The following is an 18,962-nucleotide window of genomic DNA, read 5'->3' as shown; positions in this document are numbered from 1 at the left end:
TGCAGTGTTTAGGGAATTCAGAGACATCTTTTAAATTATTCCAGCAACACTTCCTTCTTCTTCTCTAACAATGAAAAAGATCACAGATCACAAATTCAGTTTTACTGACATAATGTGGCTGCATCCTGGGACTTACTGCCCTGCTCCTGCTGTTCTTACAGGGTTAAGAGCTTAGTGCAAAAGAATTGCATCTCTTTTTGCAAAAGAGGGATCATGTTCTTCCAGCCCTGGATGTATTGTTGTGAAAGCTATTTCTTCTCTGAAGAGCCTTTTATACTACTTTGGGTTTATGTTCATAGGCTTAACTCTCCTTAAGGGGTACTGATTTAAATGAGGGACTTTGACCAAAAAATGTCATCACGATTTACATCAGCTAGCAGAAGTCACAAAACTGATTATTTAAATTATTCTTGTTCTTCATTTGTACTCTTAAATTAATTTTCCTAAGGAACTACTGAAACTTACTGAAAGTTACTTAGCACTTTTCATTTTATGTGCTGAACTGATGGTTTATGCCTCTATGACATGGCTAATTTTAAGGTTAATTTGTGTTAGGGTCCACTGCAGAGCAGAACAAGAAACATACATTAGTTACTGTGCTCTGATTTAATTCACACGAGAATCTTAAATATGATGGACAGGTGGGGTCAGAGGAAAGGTACAATCAGCAAAACTTGGTCTGCATTTGGAGTGGACGTTTTGAACATGGAGAACACTTTCTCTTAACAGCTGTCTGGGCTATTTCTGATCACTGAATGCTTATGAAGACTCATGCAGGGGAAAGTGCAGTCCCTGTTATCTCCTCGGTTTCAATCTCCAACGTTTTGGAGTGAATGGAAGGGAAGGCCTTTCTGTGCATGCCAAGGAGAAGTAGATGAAACAGTCTCAGGAACCTCCTGATCCAGGTGGTTCAGCAGATACTTCAGTCACTTCATCAACATGACTTAATCTAAAATAGGGTGTCCCTGCCCATGGCAGAGGGGTTGGAACTAGATGGTCCTTGTGGTCCCTTCCAACCCTGACTGATTCTATGATTCTACAAAAATTTCTAGGGGTTTATTTCTACAGAGAAACATAGGCCATGATGTACAGTGCCATCAATTCCATTTTAATTTAAAATCATTGAACATTTAACAAATCATGTAGACAAAATTACAAAAATAATCATCCCAGACTCTGATTCTGATGGGGAAAGAACATTTTGCATTTTTTCTCTTGTTTTCATTTGCACCATTTCTCACTGACCACAGCTGCAGTGAGTCAAGGGGCCAGATTTCTGATTCAGACCATCATGTGGAAGAATAAGCCAAAAGCAAAATGAACCTCCTCTGAAAAGCTTTGGGGTGCGCATATGCAGATATACATCTATTTTTCAGTAAAGTTCATCCTTCAGGTAGTTCATTTGACTTTGTTGGAGAAACTAATGTCCAAATTAGATACCTATTTTCTTATCGGCTTTTACCATCATAACAGAGTCCAGAGCTCTCTCTAGATACACAGGATAGGATTTCCCAGTGCCAACAGATGTGTCCACCTCCCTCCAGTGGGAGTCCTAGCGGATTCACATGACAGAATCTCTGCCACCCCTTCTCACAGCACCATGTGGGATGCAGGGGGACTTGCTCCCTCCCTCCCTTGATGCTTTTACAATGATGCAGTGCCTCTCTCCCAGTGCTGCAGTTTGGCAGACGTCAGCCCATTTTGCCAATTCACTGGGACAATTTCCTCCAAATCACACTTGAGACAAAGCAGTAAACGTGTGATTTCTTTTCTTTCCCCTGCCAGAAGCCATCTGTGCCATGCCAAGATGTGACACACAACACCTTGCATTACAGACACACATCATTCATGCTGACTCAGAACAGGGACACCTTCACTGCCTCATCCCATTTTTTTTCTAGTCTGATGCACTAGGGAAGGGCTTCAGTTCTGTGCTGAGGTCTAATCCACCTGCATGGATGGTTTTGGGGGGAATTATCCTGTGCCAGTGTTTAATCATCCTCATTATACAAAAATATTTCCTTCTATCTAGTCTTAAGTGTCCCCTCTTTTAGTTTAAAACCTTCACCCCTTGCTGTCACAACAGCCCCTGCCAAAAAATCTGTTCCTATCTTTCTTATAGGTCCCCTTTCATAACTGATAGGCTGCAATAAGGTCTCCCCGAAGCCTTCTCCAAACTGAACAACCCCAACTCTCAGCTTGCTCTTGCCCTCTGGTCATTTTTCTGGCCCTTCTTTGGACTAGTTACAAGAGGTCCTTGTCTTTTTTGTGTTGAGGACTCCAGAGCTGGACACAGTAGTCCAGGCGAGGTCCCATCAGAGTGGAAAAGAGGCAGAATCACCTCACTTGACCTGCTGGCTACACTGCCTTTGATGCAGTTCAGGACATGGTTGGCCTTTTGAGCTGTGAGTGCACATTGTTGGCTCATTGTACTAGTATCCTCAAGCTCTTCTTTGCAGGGCTGCTTTCAATCCTATCACCTCCCAGCCTGCGTTGGTACCAGGGGATGCCCAGTATATGGAAATCTTTAGACCTCAGGTGAGTGGCCGAGTACCTTGAAAGCCTCATCCTTCACACCTTCTCCTACCCATCCCAGCATGGCAGCCAGTGAAAAAGAAACTAGAAATGAAGTTTAACTCAATGTCATTAAGTATGAGATCACTCCTCTCCCAAGCAGGGGTGTATCACTCATGCTGGCTTCAGATCTTTTCTTCTGGAGGATATGCTACAGGTGCCTTCAAAAAGCACTTTGCGGTCATCTGTGAGCATGTACCACCATATCCCTCCTGATTTAGTAAGTGGAAGGACAGAGTTAGAGCAGCTTTCCGAGGCAGGCACAACCTGCTGGTGTAAGACACCAAAATTACACAGGATGTAGGTTGCCTTAACGAGATTGGTCCCCAGCACCTGGTCATGGGTGGATGGTCTAGCCTTGAGCTCTGTGGTAAAGGGTTGGACTTGATGATCTGTGAGGTCTCTTCCAACCCTGATGATACTGTGATACTGTGTGTGCCTGGGTGGTGCATTCATGGGTGGGGGATATGTGGGTGTCTGAATGCACTGGGGAGTGCACAAACTGGTGCATGCATGGTTGGTGCATTCAGGGGTGGGGGATATGTGGGTGTTCGAGTGCATGGGTGGGTGGAGGCATTGGTTGGTGCAGGCAAGGGTGGGTGTGTGCCTTTCTTGGCGCAGGCACGGGTGGGAGCGCGGTTTGAAGGACGTGCTAGCGGATGGGCGACAAGCAGACAAAGCAGCAGGACAGAGGCGGAGGACAGGTGCTAGCCTTCTCTGCCCCTGACTGCCGGCTCCGTGCCCAGAGCCAGGCGCGGGGCGGGGCGGTGCTGCGGGGCGGAGCCGGGCCCCGCCTGGGTTCGGAGCGCTGGGGGCGGGCGGCGGCACCTGCGGGCCGGAGCGGAGCCGAGCGGTGCGGAGCGGCGGCCGGGTCCGGGCTCGGGCCCGGATGTAGCCGGCGCGGGAACATGGCGCTGAGGGCGGTGTGACGGCGGCGGCGGCCGAGGTAGGGGCGGCGGCACAGGAGCGCGGGGACTTGTGCAGGGCGCGGGGCGATGGCTGCCATCGGGCAGAGCGGTACAGGAGGTGCGACCTTGCCGGGTTGCGGGCACGGCGCGCCCCGGTGCTGCCCCTCTGGCAGCCAGTGCCCGGCTCGGCGAGGCCAGAGCGGACCGGCAGCGGCCGAGAGACAAAGGCACGGGGCGAGCATCGCCGTCCCCAGCGGTGCGGAGCGGGCAGAGCCGCGGGGGCTGCTGAGAGCGGCTGGCTCAGGGAGAGCCGAGGGCTCCCGGGCTCCGCTCCGAGAGATCGTCTCGGGGATCGGCATAAGTGATTTTGCTGTAAATACCTTGCCGGGGTTGCCACAAAGATAGGGCTTTTGTGTTTGTTTTAAAAGGCATTCTGATTTTTGTCAGGGGTGTTTTCAGAAGTTGCTTCCAACTTTGGGTGACTACCACCTTCCTTTGGGTTTCACCCAGACAGCAGGTGCCCAGAGCAGTCCAGCCGCTCCTGGCGATGCTCATGCGCCTGTCTACCTCTGCTCACCCGTTATTTTGCACGTAAAAATGCCTGCAGTCGACTCCGATCCCCTTTCTAGCTTCATTAGCCTCAGATTAGCGTAGCTGAAGAAAACGAGCCGCATAGTGACTGCCGTGCTCGAATAACGCTCCCGCTTCAGACCGGAGGAGAGCTGCTTTATTCTTGTTATCGATCAGACCTTGAGAATTGTTTCCCAAGCCGCCAGCAGCACGCAGGCTGCCGATCATCCTCTTTGTTACACACCAAACCTCTGTTAACAGAAAGAAACAATAGATATTTTTTCCCCTCCCAAATATTCAGTGTTAGAACAAATGGGCTGTCATTACCATTGAGGATCAAATTCCCACTGACTTGAGAGGGGCTGACAGTGAGACCACTCTGCTGGGAGCCTTTCCCTTCATTGTAGAATCAGTTTTTATATGCTTTAGCATTTCAAAATGAAGTGAGTTGGTACCTGTTTTGAGATGCATCTGTGTGGCTCTTGCTGCACTTAGGGAGTCATCGCTCCTAATTTCTTGCTTTCATTTGTACCATGAAACTTTAAATGACACTGCTTAGGACTGATACAGAAAGCCATGCTCCTCTGCCTTGCATGAAAGCTGGTGTGGATAGCTGTGAGCATTGCTGCTGCTGTTAGGGACAGACCTCATGTTGTATGGAGGATGAATCTGGAGGTATTGAGGAATCCCTGAGACTGTCCTCTGAGGATGATGCTTCCGATGTGGGGAGCAGATTTAGTGTGACTTATGGGGCTCCCTGGCCATCTGCGCTTCCGACAGCAACGCTGAGCAGAAGCTATGGAAGCTTCTCAATTTCAGTTTCAGGTTCACAAAATGGCCCTTCACATTGCTCATTTCTTCTAGCTCAAGTGTTGCTGTTTGTGCTGCATGGTAGTTAGGAATGTGATGATTGCTTCATTGCGAGCAGCTGCTCTCCCAGGTTGCAGGTGGGGATGGAGGGAGCTAGGCAGTTTGGGACTGGGCACTGTTTTTGAAGCTGCTGTGCTGGGTAAAGCTTTAGGAGTTACCCATTGTAGTTTGCCTTGCTAGCTGTTTCTGTGGTATAGTCATGGGATTTTTTGGATGTTACTCAAATAAGGTTGCTGAAAGGTCTTTGTTCATCAGGAAATTAATATTTTTATGCTATCAAACGTTTTAACTGAGTGAAAACATAGTTTGAATTGAGGGAAAAGGCTCAGGCTCATGTGGAGAGTGCTGAAGCTAAACTTTCTTTCTCCTGGTGCAAACATTTTTACAAATGGTTTTGATCCAGGTGAAATGCTGCTTTCTAGCAGAGGATCATTTCCATCAGAAGATTTTAGAACACTTTCATGCAGCAGCTCTAAGTGCTGTTACTCACTTGAGTAGTTTTTAACTTTTTTCTAATGAAATGAGAGCTACATGAGTTGTGTGTGTGTGCTATTCAGCTGTAGCAACTGTTGAACTGAACTTAACAGAAGGGTTCAGAGGAGTCATTTCTGTGGAGAAAAGTGGTGGCATGGGGAGGAGACCATGGCAGTTCGGTTGTGGAGAATCCCTTATAAAAGTCATTGGTGAATCACTTTTGCAACCCCCTGCAGGGCCAGACCTAGTAGATCCCGTTGCACATTCAGTTCCCTTATTGCTTTGATAGATAGCTCTATTTGCTTCCCAGTGGCACTTTGTTTTTCTGGACATCTTCATCCATTGTCAATACTCAGTGGGTGAATATTTGGCTTCAGTGAAATTTCAGCATCACGATGCCTGATTCTAGCATGGAAATGTGTAGCAAGCAAGTTTATAGCAAAGACAGCTTGCTTGCTACTGTCAATTCTTGCTGTCAGTCAGCTAGCCAAGAAGAAGCTTTTCTTGTTAACAGGAGCGGTGAATTTTGCCTTATCAGCATCACCCCTGAGTCCAGATTTGGTCCTGAAATGGGGGAGGCAGAGTGTTCTGGTTGACATCAGTTGGGCCATGTAAATTGGGTTTGAAGCAGAGTTCAAGGAGGATTCTGGCTTGTGGCCAAAGCCTAAGAAGTGACACTGGCACAGCTCTGTCACTGATACTGTGCTGTTTTGGGGAGGTATGGAAAACATAAAGAGAAAAACCGGAAGAGCACCTGCATCTCTGCTTCTCTGACCGTCCTCACATTTGACACTTCAATTCAGTTACTGCTTTGAAGCTGCTGCAGTTAAGAATGTGAAGTGTTTGGCATCTGCTTGTTCAAATACGTAAATTCACTCTGGTTTTACCGGTTTACTTTGTAAAAGCTGCAAACAGAAGCCTGGCTGATGGTATGTGTTGAAACTGCTAACAGGTGTTTGTGGGTACCAGCAGCTGAAGAGTTTCTGGCATATGCATAAGCCTCAAACAAAATAAGTCTTGTTAAATACCTCCTTGGGATATTCTGCTCCTGACGTTAGCGTCTCTGACTTGTGATGTGCTGTGTAGCCATTGAGGCATTTCTGGAGCCAGCTCTGCTTTGCTTCTAACTGAAATCAGTGCATTTGGTCTGTTGGGGGCTTTGGCCAGGTTTCAGTGAAAGTCAGGTGAATCCTCTGCCATTCACACTTGGTGTGGTTAGTGACTGCAGACAGGCAAAATCAGAAGTGCTGTCGTGGAAACTTTACGTGGCTGATATCCTCCACACCTGGAGGTCGTATGCTTTTTACCATCCTATAGTTCTATACTCTGTTTTTTGACCCATCAATTCTAACTATCAAACATTTATATACAGTCTTGTTGCTCTCAATAGCAATTTGAAGCATGAAAGTTGGTTTATACATCTGTTTGCTCAGAAGATGGATGTCTCAACCAACTGAGCTTCAGTTGCTATAGAGAATGGAATAGAATCAGCCAGGTTGGAAGAGTCCTCCAAGATCATCCAGTCCAACCTAGTACCCAGCCCTATTCACTCAACTAGACCATGGCACTAAGTGCCCCATCCAGTCTTTTCTTGAACACCTCCAGGGATGGTGACTCTACCACCTCCCTGGGCAGCCCATTCCAGTGGCAATCACTCTCTCTGTCAAGGACTTCCTCCTAACATCCAGCCTATACCTCCCTTGGCATAACTTGAGTCTGTGTCCTCTTGTTCTGTTGCTGGTTGCCTGGGAGAAGACACCAACCCCCACCTGGCTACAGCCTCCCTTTTAGGGAGTTGCAGACAGCAGTGAGGTCACCCCTGAGCCTCCTCTTTTCCAGGATAATCAACCCCAGCTTCCTCAGCCTCTCCTCATAGGGCTTGTGTTCTAGGGTTTTCACCAGCTTTGTTACCCTTCTCTGGACACGTTCCAGTACCTCAACATCTCTTTTGAATTGAGGGGCTCAGAACTAGACAGTACTTAAGGTGTGGCCTCACCAGTGCTGAGTACAGGGGCAGAATAAACTTCTTGGTCCTGCTGGCCACAGTGTTCTTGATACAGGCCAGGATGCCATTGACTCTCCTGGCCACCTGGGCACTCTGCTGGCTCATGTTCAGCCTATTTACCAGTATCTCCATGTCCCTTTCCTCCTGGCTGCTCTCCAGTGTCCTGTTTTGTAGCTTCTCAAGAGTCTCCTATAGGTTATTCGTTTGTTTTGTTGGTACTTCATATGGTAGCTCCCTTCAGATACAAAGCTTGATATTTTTTAGACAGCTTCTTCCATTAATTTCAGCTTCAGGTGATGATGAAGTGTGTTCGAGCATAACTGCAAGAGCTTTGTTCTCAAGAGAAGACAACTGAAAACTGCACAGCTTCAGAAACTTTATCAGCTCTGCACCAAAACCCAGTTAATTGTGAGGCCGTTTAAAGGAGAAATCCCAAACGTTTAGAGCATATTTCATGATATTCTAATGATAGTTAATGTTCAGGTAACTAGTTAAAGCACTTAATCCATTAGGCCACACAGATTCTTAAGGGACTTTCTGTTAGTGCTGGTGTTTCAGCCTGCCTTTCATCAAGTCCAGCAGGGCTCAGCATTGCATTTGGAGGGCTGTCTCCACAACCAACATAATAAATCTTTTTTTTTTTTTTCTTATCAAATTGAATGTTTAGCTTTTTTCTTTTTCTCTCTGGGTGTTTTGGTTTTGTTTTTTTCCCTCTGCTGGACAGAAACAACTCTGAGGGCAGGGCTGAGGCTTTTGGGTTTTGCATGGTTCAGCCATGCCTGTTGGAAGTACAGCTGTCTTGCAACCCTGCCACAAAACTTTGGCTATGAGTCAAGCCTTGTGCCTTAAAGGTTTAAGAATTATCCCTGTCCAAGTAGTGTGTCTTGGGTTCAAATGCAGGTTCCCAGAGACTAATAAATTTAATAGACCCAATGACAATTTAGAGAATTTATAGAGTGCCCTCCCCTCCTCCCCCTCCTTTTCCCAAAAATAGGGAGAGAGAAAGAGGTAAGCACACCCAAATAAATCAATCTCACTCGATTTGGAAGTTAAAAGTTTAACAATAACTTAGAAAAGGTATTGCAGGTAGGGGAGTTTACAAAGGATAAGGAAGGGAAAACAGCAAAATACAAAAAAGAGATGGATACAACCCGAGCAATGTGATGTGGATACAACCCGAGCAATGTGATGGTGTCTCTGCCTCGTGGCTGCCAGGTGGTGTGCTGGTATGCAGTATGAGTGTGTGTGTGTCCAGAGGGAGCGAAGGAAAAGAGCACAAGGAGCAGGAAGCTCCTCTGTTTTATAGGCCAGGAAGTGGGGGGAGGGGGCTAACCATCACCTGGAGTGTGGCCCACCCCTGGGGAGGGGCCAAGACCCCTAGGGTCAGGTTCAGGGTTACTCCCCCTGGAGTGTTAACTCTATACATAGTGCTTATGAAGTGACATGAGAAGTGCACGTTCCTGCTGTGTTGTGCAAAGCCAGCCATGACCTACAAAGTCAGATATTTTGTAAGTCTTCCAACTATTCTAGGAAGTATAAGAAAACTATGGGGTTTAAAATATGCATCTAGTGGTAGTACAAAGATAATGACATCTCAGAGCAGACAGAGGTTGAATATCTTTTAAATTCAAACCAACAAACTAAAACCATCTGAATTAAGCTTAGCTCTTCTCCTTTTATAGGCTCAGCTGTTGTTTACTATTTCTTACCTTTCTTGTCCCCTAAGCAGTTTTTGGTAAAACATTAGCTGTACACGCCAATTAATATCGATACATCGCAAGCCACCAAAATTGGGGTCCTGGTAGGACTGGAGGGTGTACAGAAGTGTAGTAAGATGTGTTTTCACCCTGGAGAGCTTACAGCATATGTTGTAGCCATCCTGTTTGTGTGTATGCCTTGTGCTGGGGTGAGGATAGCAAAAGTGCACAAATGAGGAGCAGTGTTACTTTCTCAGGGGCACAGAGTGATGGAGAGCAAAAGTGAAATCTCAGCTTCTATCGTTTTCCTTCTGGACCATCCTGGCTTTGCTCTGCAAACCAGCTCTGCTGTTAGAGTTTGCTGCTAGCAAATGTCTCCACCTGCAGCACGATACACTGCTTTTGTGTCACAGGGGTGGGAGCTTTGATTTTGCTGAACAAAGATACTCTTCCAAAAATAGGTTAAGCCAAAGAACTTGAATGCCAGAAATAGCACTAGAGATTTTGCTTTTTCCAACTTTGTTTTAGATTCATTGTTCCCTGCTGCAGGCAGCTGGCAGAGTAAAAGAGATTTTGTAGTTATAGGGAAGGGAATAGATGCAGACCTGTAGGTCACCTCCAATGGAGGAGAATCACATGTCAGGTATCACAGTAATGCAAAATAACAAGGTAAATAAAAATATGCAATGACACTCATCTCTTTTCTTTACAAAAGTTTTGTTGTTTTGCTGCTGACCTGTTAAGGTACCATAGAATGGGAATCATGGAGTGATCTGTGGTGATAAAGGAGATGACAAATGCCAACAAACAAAATCTGCAACAAATAAATGTCACAAGAATGATTCTGGTGATAGCCCCTATAAACCTTTAATTGCAACATGCTCTGATGCATGTGAATAATTTGCTCTTCCCAGACTGGCAGCAGTAACATCTGCAGCAGCTTTCCTCTCTGCCTTTGTACAGGTTGCTTGAGTGATAGTTGTTAAAACTTAAGATTTCTTTCCTGGGATTCTCCATAGAATTCTTCATACCATTAAGTTAAACTCCAGCTTTCCCATTTCCTGAGTCAGATGCATGTGCAGGGGACAGAGCTTATTACTTGCAATGCAGCTATTTAAGATGCAGGGCTGAACTACAAGTCAGGAGGCACTGTGGCTCTAATCTGGGCTGCGCTGCTCTCTGAGCCACCTCTGAGTAGTGATTTAACCTCCGTGTGCCACTGCTTCCCTCTGGGTAACAGGAGGGATTATGGTAATTGCTTTTGAAAAGCACTTTCAGGTGTTTAGATTTTTTTTTTTCCACTCTGAAGGCACGAAACTATCTGGTCCTGAGCTGAAGAGTCTCTGTTCCAGGAGGCTTTTTGGTAGGATTATGAGGACAATGCGTGTTGCCTCCTTGGGCTATTCAGGCCACAAACACATTTAAAAGATTTTCGATTAATCTTCTACATGCTACTCACAGAAGGGCTCTCAGATACAACTGACTGACAGAAAAGAGTTATGCTTCAAAAAGTGATTGAACTTTTCATGAAATGTAAGTAAAATATTAGAATGCTTAAATGGTTTATTGTTTCAACCAAAAATTGTCTTGACCACAGAAATCTGGACTTGCAACTATTAATCCTACCTCTACCTTAAGCGTAAAGATCTTGAAGACAACAAATTTGCTGCATTTGTCATAGACTTTGTAGGATATTTGTGGTTTATAATAGGGTAATTTTCTAGGCTGAAGAAGTAGGTAGGGTTTTCTGAGAGCAAAGTGAGCACAAAGCAGACATGTCCTGAGCTGTGTACCTCTTATCCCAGAATTTGGACCATGCAGGAAGGACTAATGGAACATGAGTTTATCTCTGTTGTGCGCACTGAACTCCTTTTCTCCAAATAGTAAAGCTTCCTATTTGTGCTTGGTGTCACAGGGGAAAACCAGTACAAGGGCAGACATCTCTGTGGCTGAACTGCAGCTGAGACGAAAGCATTAATGCAGAAGTTGTTTATGGATCACAGTGCTGTTAGTGGGGTGGCTGGTGGGGAGGCACCATCTGCACCATGAGATGTGCTGGCAAGGTGAGAGGAAGCAGCACTACTGAGGATTTCATGTTGGAAACATTTAGTGTGTTACTGGAAAACACTCTAGTGCCAAGGTTGCAGTCTAAGCCAGTGGCTGCTCTAGGAGTCTCTGGGTCCTCCTGTGTTTAATGCAGGGGCTTGAAATGATGCAGCCTAAAGACAGGAAATCCTCCCAGCACTAGGGATGTAGACCAGTATGCATGTGTTGAGAGAGGCCTGGCTGCCATAGCAGTTTCATGTTGCTGTGATGGTTGCAGGTGGTGTTTGCTTTTTAAGTTCTTCTCTGTTCTGACATTTTTAGGACAGTAAATGAAGGATGAGAAGTAGAGAAGCAGACAAATGACAAAACCCCTGTCTGTGTATGTCTGTAATTGCATTTGTGTGGCTTGATGGAAAGAGCTCTGTCCTACTAGAAGTCAGGGGGGTATTGGCAATGCATGAAAGTAGTTATTGCCAGTAGCTCTCATGCCAAGACTGGGTATTGATGATAGGGCTCAGCTTAAAGCAGATGGTGTAATGCATACTCTAAGGACTGCTCAGGGGAAACATGTGCAAAACTGCCTGCCTTGTATGCCACAAAGGATTTATTCCTAGGAGCGAGACGGAAGGAGCCTTCACTTGGGTGGAAGTCAAAGCCGAGTCCTGATTCTGGGAAGCAAGAAAAATGCTTTACTGAGAGGAAGACACAAGGGTGTCCCTCATTTTTCATTGTATTGGAGATAAAATACCAAAATTACTGAAAAGGCAACATCCATCCCATGTCTGTGCTTTCATTACCTAGTGTCTTTGAGCACCAGCTCCTAAGAGGACTTGGGGTATTGCCTGGGAAAATAAGTGAGGCTTTTCCAAGTACTTAGGAAGTACAAGGCACGAGGTAAATAATTCAAACATTGATGCACAGTGTTGGCAGCTGAAAAGTGACTTCCAATCTCTTAGCAGGCTAACAATAAGTGTATTTTTTTCTCTTTTGGATGAGAAGAATGTGGAGTGTAACACCAGGTGACAGGGTTGCTCCTTCCAAGGGACAGGTTTGCTGTAATGTACTCAAGGTAAAGCCAGAGCTTCTTTCTTCTTGGGCAATACAGTTGAAATTGGGACATCAGTAGTGCCACAGACATCTGGGATAGTTAACAGGGGAAGCCTATACCTCTGCAGCTCCCATTTATTATAAACTGCTTGAAAAGGTATTTTGACTTTTTTCTCAGCATCTGGTGAGACTTGATCCACGATATTTTGTTAAGCAATAACCTGATGCTGCTACTTGTGAGACCTTTGACTGCATATTAAAGTGTTTCTGGTTGGTTTTTTTCCCATTACTTTTGTCATTTTTACTCTAATGTAATTTCTCTTCCTGTTTTGTTGGTATCTTACCGATGTAACAGCATCTTGCTATTTCTCTTCAATTTCTAATTCTCTGTAAGAAAGGAATAGCCAACTGTCCTGATTTAGCTAGAAAAGAAACTGCAGGTATTTTTTGGATGGACTTCATGGGAAAATTTATAATAGTTGCTAACTAATGTATTTTAAAGGCCTTTTTTTAAAAGATATGTAAAAGATTGTCCAGCTGTCAATGAAGACAAAGATTGGGTAATGCAAAATTTCCCCAACAAATTTCTTTTATTATGGTAGGCATCTACTTACCTCTGTAAATTTGAGCTACTGAAAATCTGTGCTTTATTGTTTACTTTTCCCATCCTTTCTCAGTATTACTTTAATAGTATCAGTATACCTGTACAGCATAGCCAAAGAGATAATTTCTTCAAAGATTATTGTAAGGTGTGATTAGGTCTATGATACTACAGTGTGCTTTAACCTTTCTCCAATCTCTTGTCCTGTCACTCCATGATGCACCCACCTGCCCTTCCTGAAGCCAGTAACTAGCCTTGGGGTTGACTCCAAGTCTGACTTTGAGGAGTGTGCCAAAGCCAAGCAAGTGTGAAACTCTGGGTTGCCTGAACATTTGTGATCCTTATGGACTGTTTCTCAAGACTTTTGTCTGTAACACAGGGCGTTTAACTTAAGTCTTATTTTCTTTTAAAATTAATTTGAAGAGCAGATTGGGGATTTTTTTCCCCCAATTCCCTTTTTCCAGAGTCATGGAGTTTTCAGAGAAACCGTTAAAACAGTGAGATTTGTAATAAAAGCAGATACTGAGCCATGCTGAGAAGTGTCTCTCGGTGCTTTTTTCATGGTTCTGGATTTAAAGCACCATGAAACAGAATTCTATTTCAGTGTGTGACATGCTGTCACACAAAAAGAAACTCTACAAGGAGTGGAAGAAAGGACAGCTGGAATGGGGGGGATATAAAACGGCCTTCCTTCCCAGACCATTCCCCCACCTTCCAACCATATTTGCATCTTGAAAAGCATTGCCTTCTATGCCACCAAGAAAAGAGACCTGGGGCAGTTTAGAATTGTTTTGTTTGTAAAAGCGACCTCTAAGATCATGGAGTCCAACTGTTAACCTAGGATCAGCATGGCCATTACACCATGTCCCAGAGTGCCACATCTATGCATTTCTTGAACATCTCCAGGGAGGAGAGAAGACTGAGAAGGAATCTTAACAGTATCTAAAGGTCATGTGTCAAAGAGGATGGGAGCAGTCTCTTTTTCAGTGGTTCCAGGTGATGGTATGAGGGGCAGCAGGCAGAAACTGAAACACAGGAAGTTCCACCTAAACATAAGGAAAAAACTAATCTAAGGGTGATAAAGCACTGGCACAGGCTGCCCAGAGAGATTGTGGAGTCTCCTCTGGAAACTTCCCAAACCTGCATGGACATGTTTCTGTGCAACCTGCTCTAGGTGCACCTGCATTGACAGGGGAGTTGAACTAAATGATACCCAGGAGTGCCTTCCAATCCCTTCCATTCTTTGAGTTTGTGAGATGGAGTTAGTGTGTCTGTAGAAGGATTCACTGCTCAGGCTGGGCAGAGAATGGAAAACCACTCTGGCAGTGTTCCTGTCCTACTGTCAGAGGAAGTACCAGTGCCAGCACTGTGAAAGGACCAAGTGTGGTATTGATGTTGATGTAAATAATGCAAAAAGGTTGCCATGATGTCATAGCAAAGCATTGCAATCGTCCTGGCAAATGATGAGGGAAAATTACAATATAGAGACAACAATCTCCCTTGCCCCTCAGATGAATCAAAGCTTAGCTCTTGATCGTGCATTGCTCTCTAGCCCAGAACATAAATCCAAGGGTTTATCATTAAGCTTAACAGGTCATAAAATCTGGGCTATTTTTGAGGTAGTTGCAGAGATTTGCAGCCCAGGCAGGGAGCGGGCTGTAAGCTGCTGGCTCTTGTGTAACTAGTTAAATAGCAAGCTTCAAATAATGCTGTAAAGCTATCAAATGTAATAACTAATGGAGACAGGCCAGTGGTCAGGGGAGCCTCGCTGCTGACAAGCTTGCCGATAATGACCACAGGTGACCCCAGTTTAGAAAGGCCTTTTACTAACAAGTTGCAGTCCGTTTTGCTCCGGTGGACATCAGGTATGTGTGTCTGGGCTGGTGTGCCCAGAGCCCTTTCGTTTCTGCACAGCAGTGTTTCCTGCACCACGTGCCTGAGAGAGCAAGCGGCACAAACCAGAAAGGCAGCAGCGACCGACAGCTTGCTTACTTTGTCATTGCAGTTTAAATATTTATGACAGGGCTTCACAGCATGCTAGTAAATGCATGATAGCATATTATGTAAGAGTAATAAAATTGTAGGAGACTTCACTACTGCCCTTTGCTAGTAAATCTTTGCGGCAATCCATAGCAAGGCCATGGAAAGGCCATGCCTCAGTTACTCTGTGTGAAATAAGAATAAGCTGTGCACCAGCATGGGTAACTGCTTGGGGTTTAAAAGTGCCCTCTGTCTCTAGTTCAGGCAACGCTTTGTTTTGGGTCAGATTCATGTAAAAGTTCGTGGCTCTACATTTGCAAGTAGCAGGTTTTTGGTGGGTGTAAAAGGAATGGATGAGGAGCAACTCCCTCGGTGAGGGAGGAAACAGGAGGGGTTATGAACCGTGAATCTCTTGGGTTAGTTTACAGTTCAAAGGTTTTTTCTGTTTGTGTTGTTTTTTTAAGAGTTGTAGAGTATTGATTACCATTTGTACTGTACTGCTGCAGAGAGAGGGGAATCCTCAGGAGGTTGTGTAAAGTCAGTTGTGCCCGGACTGAGAATATCTGCATTGAACCATGGTTTGGGATGGATGGCATAGCTTCTGGGGGAATTTGTTGCAAACTGGTGACAAGGGAAGCAGAAACCTAATTTAGAGTTGACTTTGGGACAGGGAAAGTAGTTAATTTTAGGATAAATAAGAAAGTAGCCTGTCAGAGGAGGAACCTGTCTAGGAGATGTTATCTCCATTTGGTCATCAGGGGAATATGCTGCTTTTCCAGTTGTGTGGTCCTACGTTTCAGTCCAAGGCCTGACCAGGTCATCAGTTCCTAGGGCTACTTTAGCATAAGTAGTCAAATTGAATTAAACTGAGCTCCTTCACTTAAGTATCTTAGTGCCTTAATAAATATTTCCCTTACTCTGCCACCTCTTAAAGATAGACATTGGGAACCTGTAGTTTTACTTATTTCAAAACTGAAGAAAAACCCCTTAGTGATAAAGAAAACGATGATATGTACTTGGTATAAGAGTACTCTTACCTGTTGGGATGGCTTCCCTAGGAGTACTGTGTATGCTCGGGTAGGCACTTTGGAGATCTGTGCCAATAAAACCCAGCCATGGAAGCACATTGTGTGAATGGATGAGAAAAACCACTAGCACAAATGATGAGCCAATGTACAGCAGGCTGTAAGGGCAGGTGAAATGCAGATCAAAGTGCAGAGGCTGAGTGCTGTGCAGGACTTAGGGTAAATTCTTCACACAGTCATAGGGTGCACAGCAGGTACCAAATTAGTTATCTGAGGTACATGTGTGTTTACAAAAAAAAAGTTGCTCAGTGATGAAGCCTGCTGTCCCAGTGTTTACCAAAGACCTTGTATGAATGCCAGGTGGGAAAGTGAGACCTGCCAAAATTAAGAAGTAACAGTAGAAGTTGCTGACTTTTAATTTTAAACCTTTGCATATGCAGGGAGCTCTAATTGTGTATGCTGTTTCATACACAAGATTGAGTGTGGTGCAGCAGTTGTTTCCTCTTTTCCTGTGTTTCAGTACCCACTGGTGGAAAATTCCACCAGGAGTGAGGCAAGTGTCCCCAGACCTACAGGGCAGCACAGGTTCTTATAGGGTGATGGACACAGCTAGATGTGCTTTCAGGTCCATCAGCTCTCACAGTTCAGCCTTTCCATAACTTAACATTTCTGGAGGCTCAGCTGGAAGATCTGGAGATGTTTTAGTTCGTTTGATGTGGCTTGAGCAGAAGCTGTGGTGGGGGTTTTTTGCTTTGCTAGTGATGCCTGGTGTGTTACCTTCTTTTATTGACCCCAGTGCCTCTGCCCAGTAAAGCCTTGCTCTCAATGCAATAATTCTGCAAACATTTTCCTGGGATTTCTGAGCTCAAGAGGCTACCAGGCCTTATGGGCAGTCTGGGATCAGGCTCCGAAGGTATCCTTGTACATTTGAGGAAGATACCTGGATGGACATACCTTGGGTTTGAGTTTGTTCTGCAGGGTGAGTGTTACTGTAAGATGTGGCTGGGTCTCAGCTCACTTTTGTAACTTACCAAATAGTTCCAAACCTCCCTAAACTTTGCTTTGTCCCTGTTACGTTTCCCTTTTCTAAGGCATTGACTGTTTCAGAATCTTACTGCTTTATATAGGCTCCTTTTCCTTCTACTCCTCCGCCCCAGTTACTAAAATCTCTCCCCAATGCGTCATCTTTGTCAGCAGTGTTCTCTGTGGGCTGAAAGCAGAGCAGAGCACACTTGGGGAAGAAGGAACGACCTCAAGCCCTCCTTAAGACTTCAAGTGGCTGGAAGTTGTTTGCCGATCAAAGGCAGCTCGCCAGAGTCTCTTCTGCTCTTTGCTTCCTCCATCCTTTATCTGGCAGTGCTTTCTCCCTGCTCCCGGCTGGTGAGCTCACTCACGGGCTCTCTGCTGAAATGAGAGCGGCTTTGCGTTTCCAGATAAAAGGCACCATCAAGTACCCTGATGTATAAATACCAGCTGCAGAATTCCTGCAGTCAGGGTGCTAGGTGTCTTCAGGAATATGGCAAGCACTGAGGCACTTTGGTAGGGAGGAAGGAGAGGGGAGAGTAAGGAATTTTGGATTGATAGGTAAGACAGAAGAAAAATGAGTGATTACAAAGCTCAGTTGAATCACCTGGTAAGAAGTCATTTTGATTGCTCCAGTAACTGAGTAATGATTTTCAGGTGAGTTATTCATAACTCTTACATGTAAAAAGTTTGGAGATTGGGGATCAACTGATCCCATTTCTCCCAAGTTTTCACAGTATCACAGTATCACAGTATCACCAAGGTTGGAAGAGACCTCACAGATCATCAAGTCCAACCCTTTACCACAGTGCCCAAGGCTAGACCATGGCACCAAGTGCCACATCCAACCTTGCCTTGAACTGCCCCAGGGACGACGACTCCACCACCTCCCCAGGCAGCCCATTCCAGTGTCCAATGACTCTCTCAGTGAAGAACTTTCTCCTCACCTCGAGCCGAAATTTCCCCTGGCGCAGCCTGAGGCTGTGTCCTCTTGTTCTGGAGCTGGCCACCTGAGAGAAGAGAGCAACCTCCTCCTGGCCACAACCACCCTTCAGGTAGTTGTAGACAGCAATAAGGTCACCCCTGAGCCTCCTCTTCTCCAGGCTAAACAACCCCAGCTCCCTAAGCCTCTCCTCGTAGGGCTTGTGCTCGAGGCCTCTCACCAGCCTCGTCGCCCTTCTCTGGACACGCTCAAGCATCTCAGTGTCCTTCCTAAACTGGGGGGCCCAGAACTGAACGCAGTACTCGAGGTGTGGTCTGACCAGTGCAGAGTACAGGGGCAGAATGACCTCCCTGCTCCTGCTGACCACACCACTCCTGATGCAGGCCAGGATGCCACTGGCTCTCTTGGCCACCTGGGCACACTGCTGGCTCATGTTCAGGTGGGTATCAATCAGTACCCCCAGATCCCTCTCTGTCTGGCTGCTCTCCAGCCACTCCGACCCCAGCCTGTATCTCTGCATGGGGTTGTTGTGGCCAAAGTGCAGCACCCTGCACTTTGAGCTATTGAACCCCATCCCATTGGCCTCTGCCCATCTGTACAGGCGGTCAAGGTCCCGCTGCAGAGCCCTTCTGCCCTCCAGCTCAGTCACATCTGCCCCCAGCTTAGTGTCATCTGCAAACTTGCTGATGACTGACTCGATGCCCTCATCCAGATCATCTATGAAGATGTTAAAGAGGATGGGGCCCAGCACTGATCCCTGAGGGACACCACTAGTGACTGGCCGCCAGCTGGATGTGGCACCATTCACCACCAGTTTTCAAGCTGGACAAGCCACAGGTGACCTGCCTTGGTTCTGCTGTGGATGGGGGTCACAGGGACTCCTTCAGCTGGGGAAAGTCTGTGACACCAGTTGGTATTTGGAGGGAGGATAAAACCAAACAGGAATATTTGGCTCAGTGCCAAATAGGTATTAGGAGTGACATGGCAAATTTGTTTTAATGAAATCTGGACTCAATCACTGGTCTTGACTGTACTGAAGGCTTCCAGGTCCAGTCAAGGGATTGATGTAAATAAATGTATTTATTTTCCTGCTTTTCATTTCCTGTGGGCATATATACTAGTGTAGCTTAAAAGTGTGTGGCAAGAAAGAAACAAAAGAAAGGGGAAAAATTAATTGACTGCTGCCAAATAAATTATTC

The 18,962-nt window shown here is 45.6% G+C and overlaps 1 protein-coding gene across 1 annotated transcript in view; it reads left to right on the top strand.

Moving 5' to 3' along the window:
• Positions 1 to 3,236: 3,236 nt before the first annotated feature.
• PAK5 (p21 (RAC1) activated kinase 5) overlaps positions 3,237 to 18,962 on the top strand; it is a 97,574-nt gene continuing 81,848 nt past the window's right edge. Inside the window, exon 1 of the mRNA XM_064146115.1 lies at positions 3,237 to 3,520. The gene's annotated coding sequence lies outside the window, so the exon portion shown is untranslated. The remainder of the gene's footprint in view (positions 3,521 to 18,962) is intronic.

This window comes from Pogoniulus pusillus, chromosome 7 (assembly GCF_015220805.1).
Source record: "Pogoniulus pusillus isolate bPogPus1 chromosome 7, bPogPus1.pri, whole genome shotgun sequence".
Taxonomy (NCBI): domain Eukaryota; kingdom Metazoa; phylum Chordata; class Aves; order Piciformes; family Lybiidae; genus Pogoniulus; species Pogoniulus pusillus.
The sequence above is the reverse complement of the archived record's forward strand: the minus strand, read 5'-3'. Positions and strand labels throughout refer to the sequence as shown.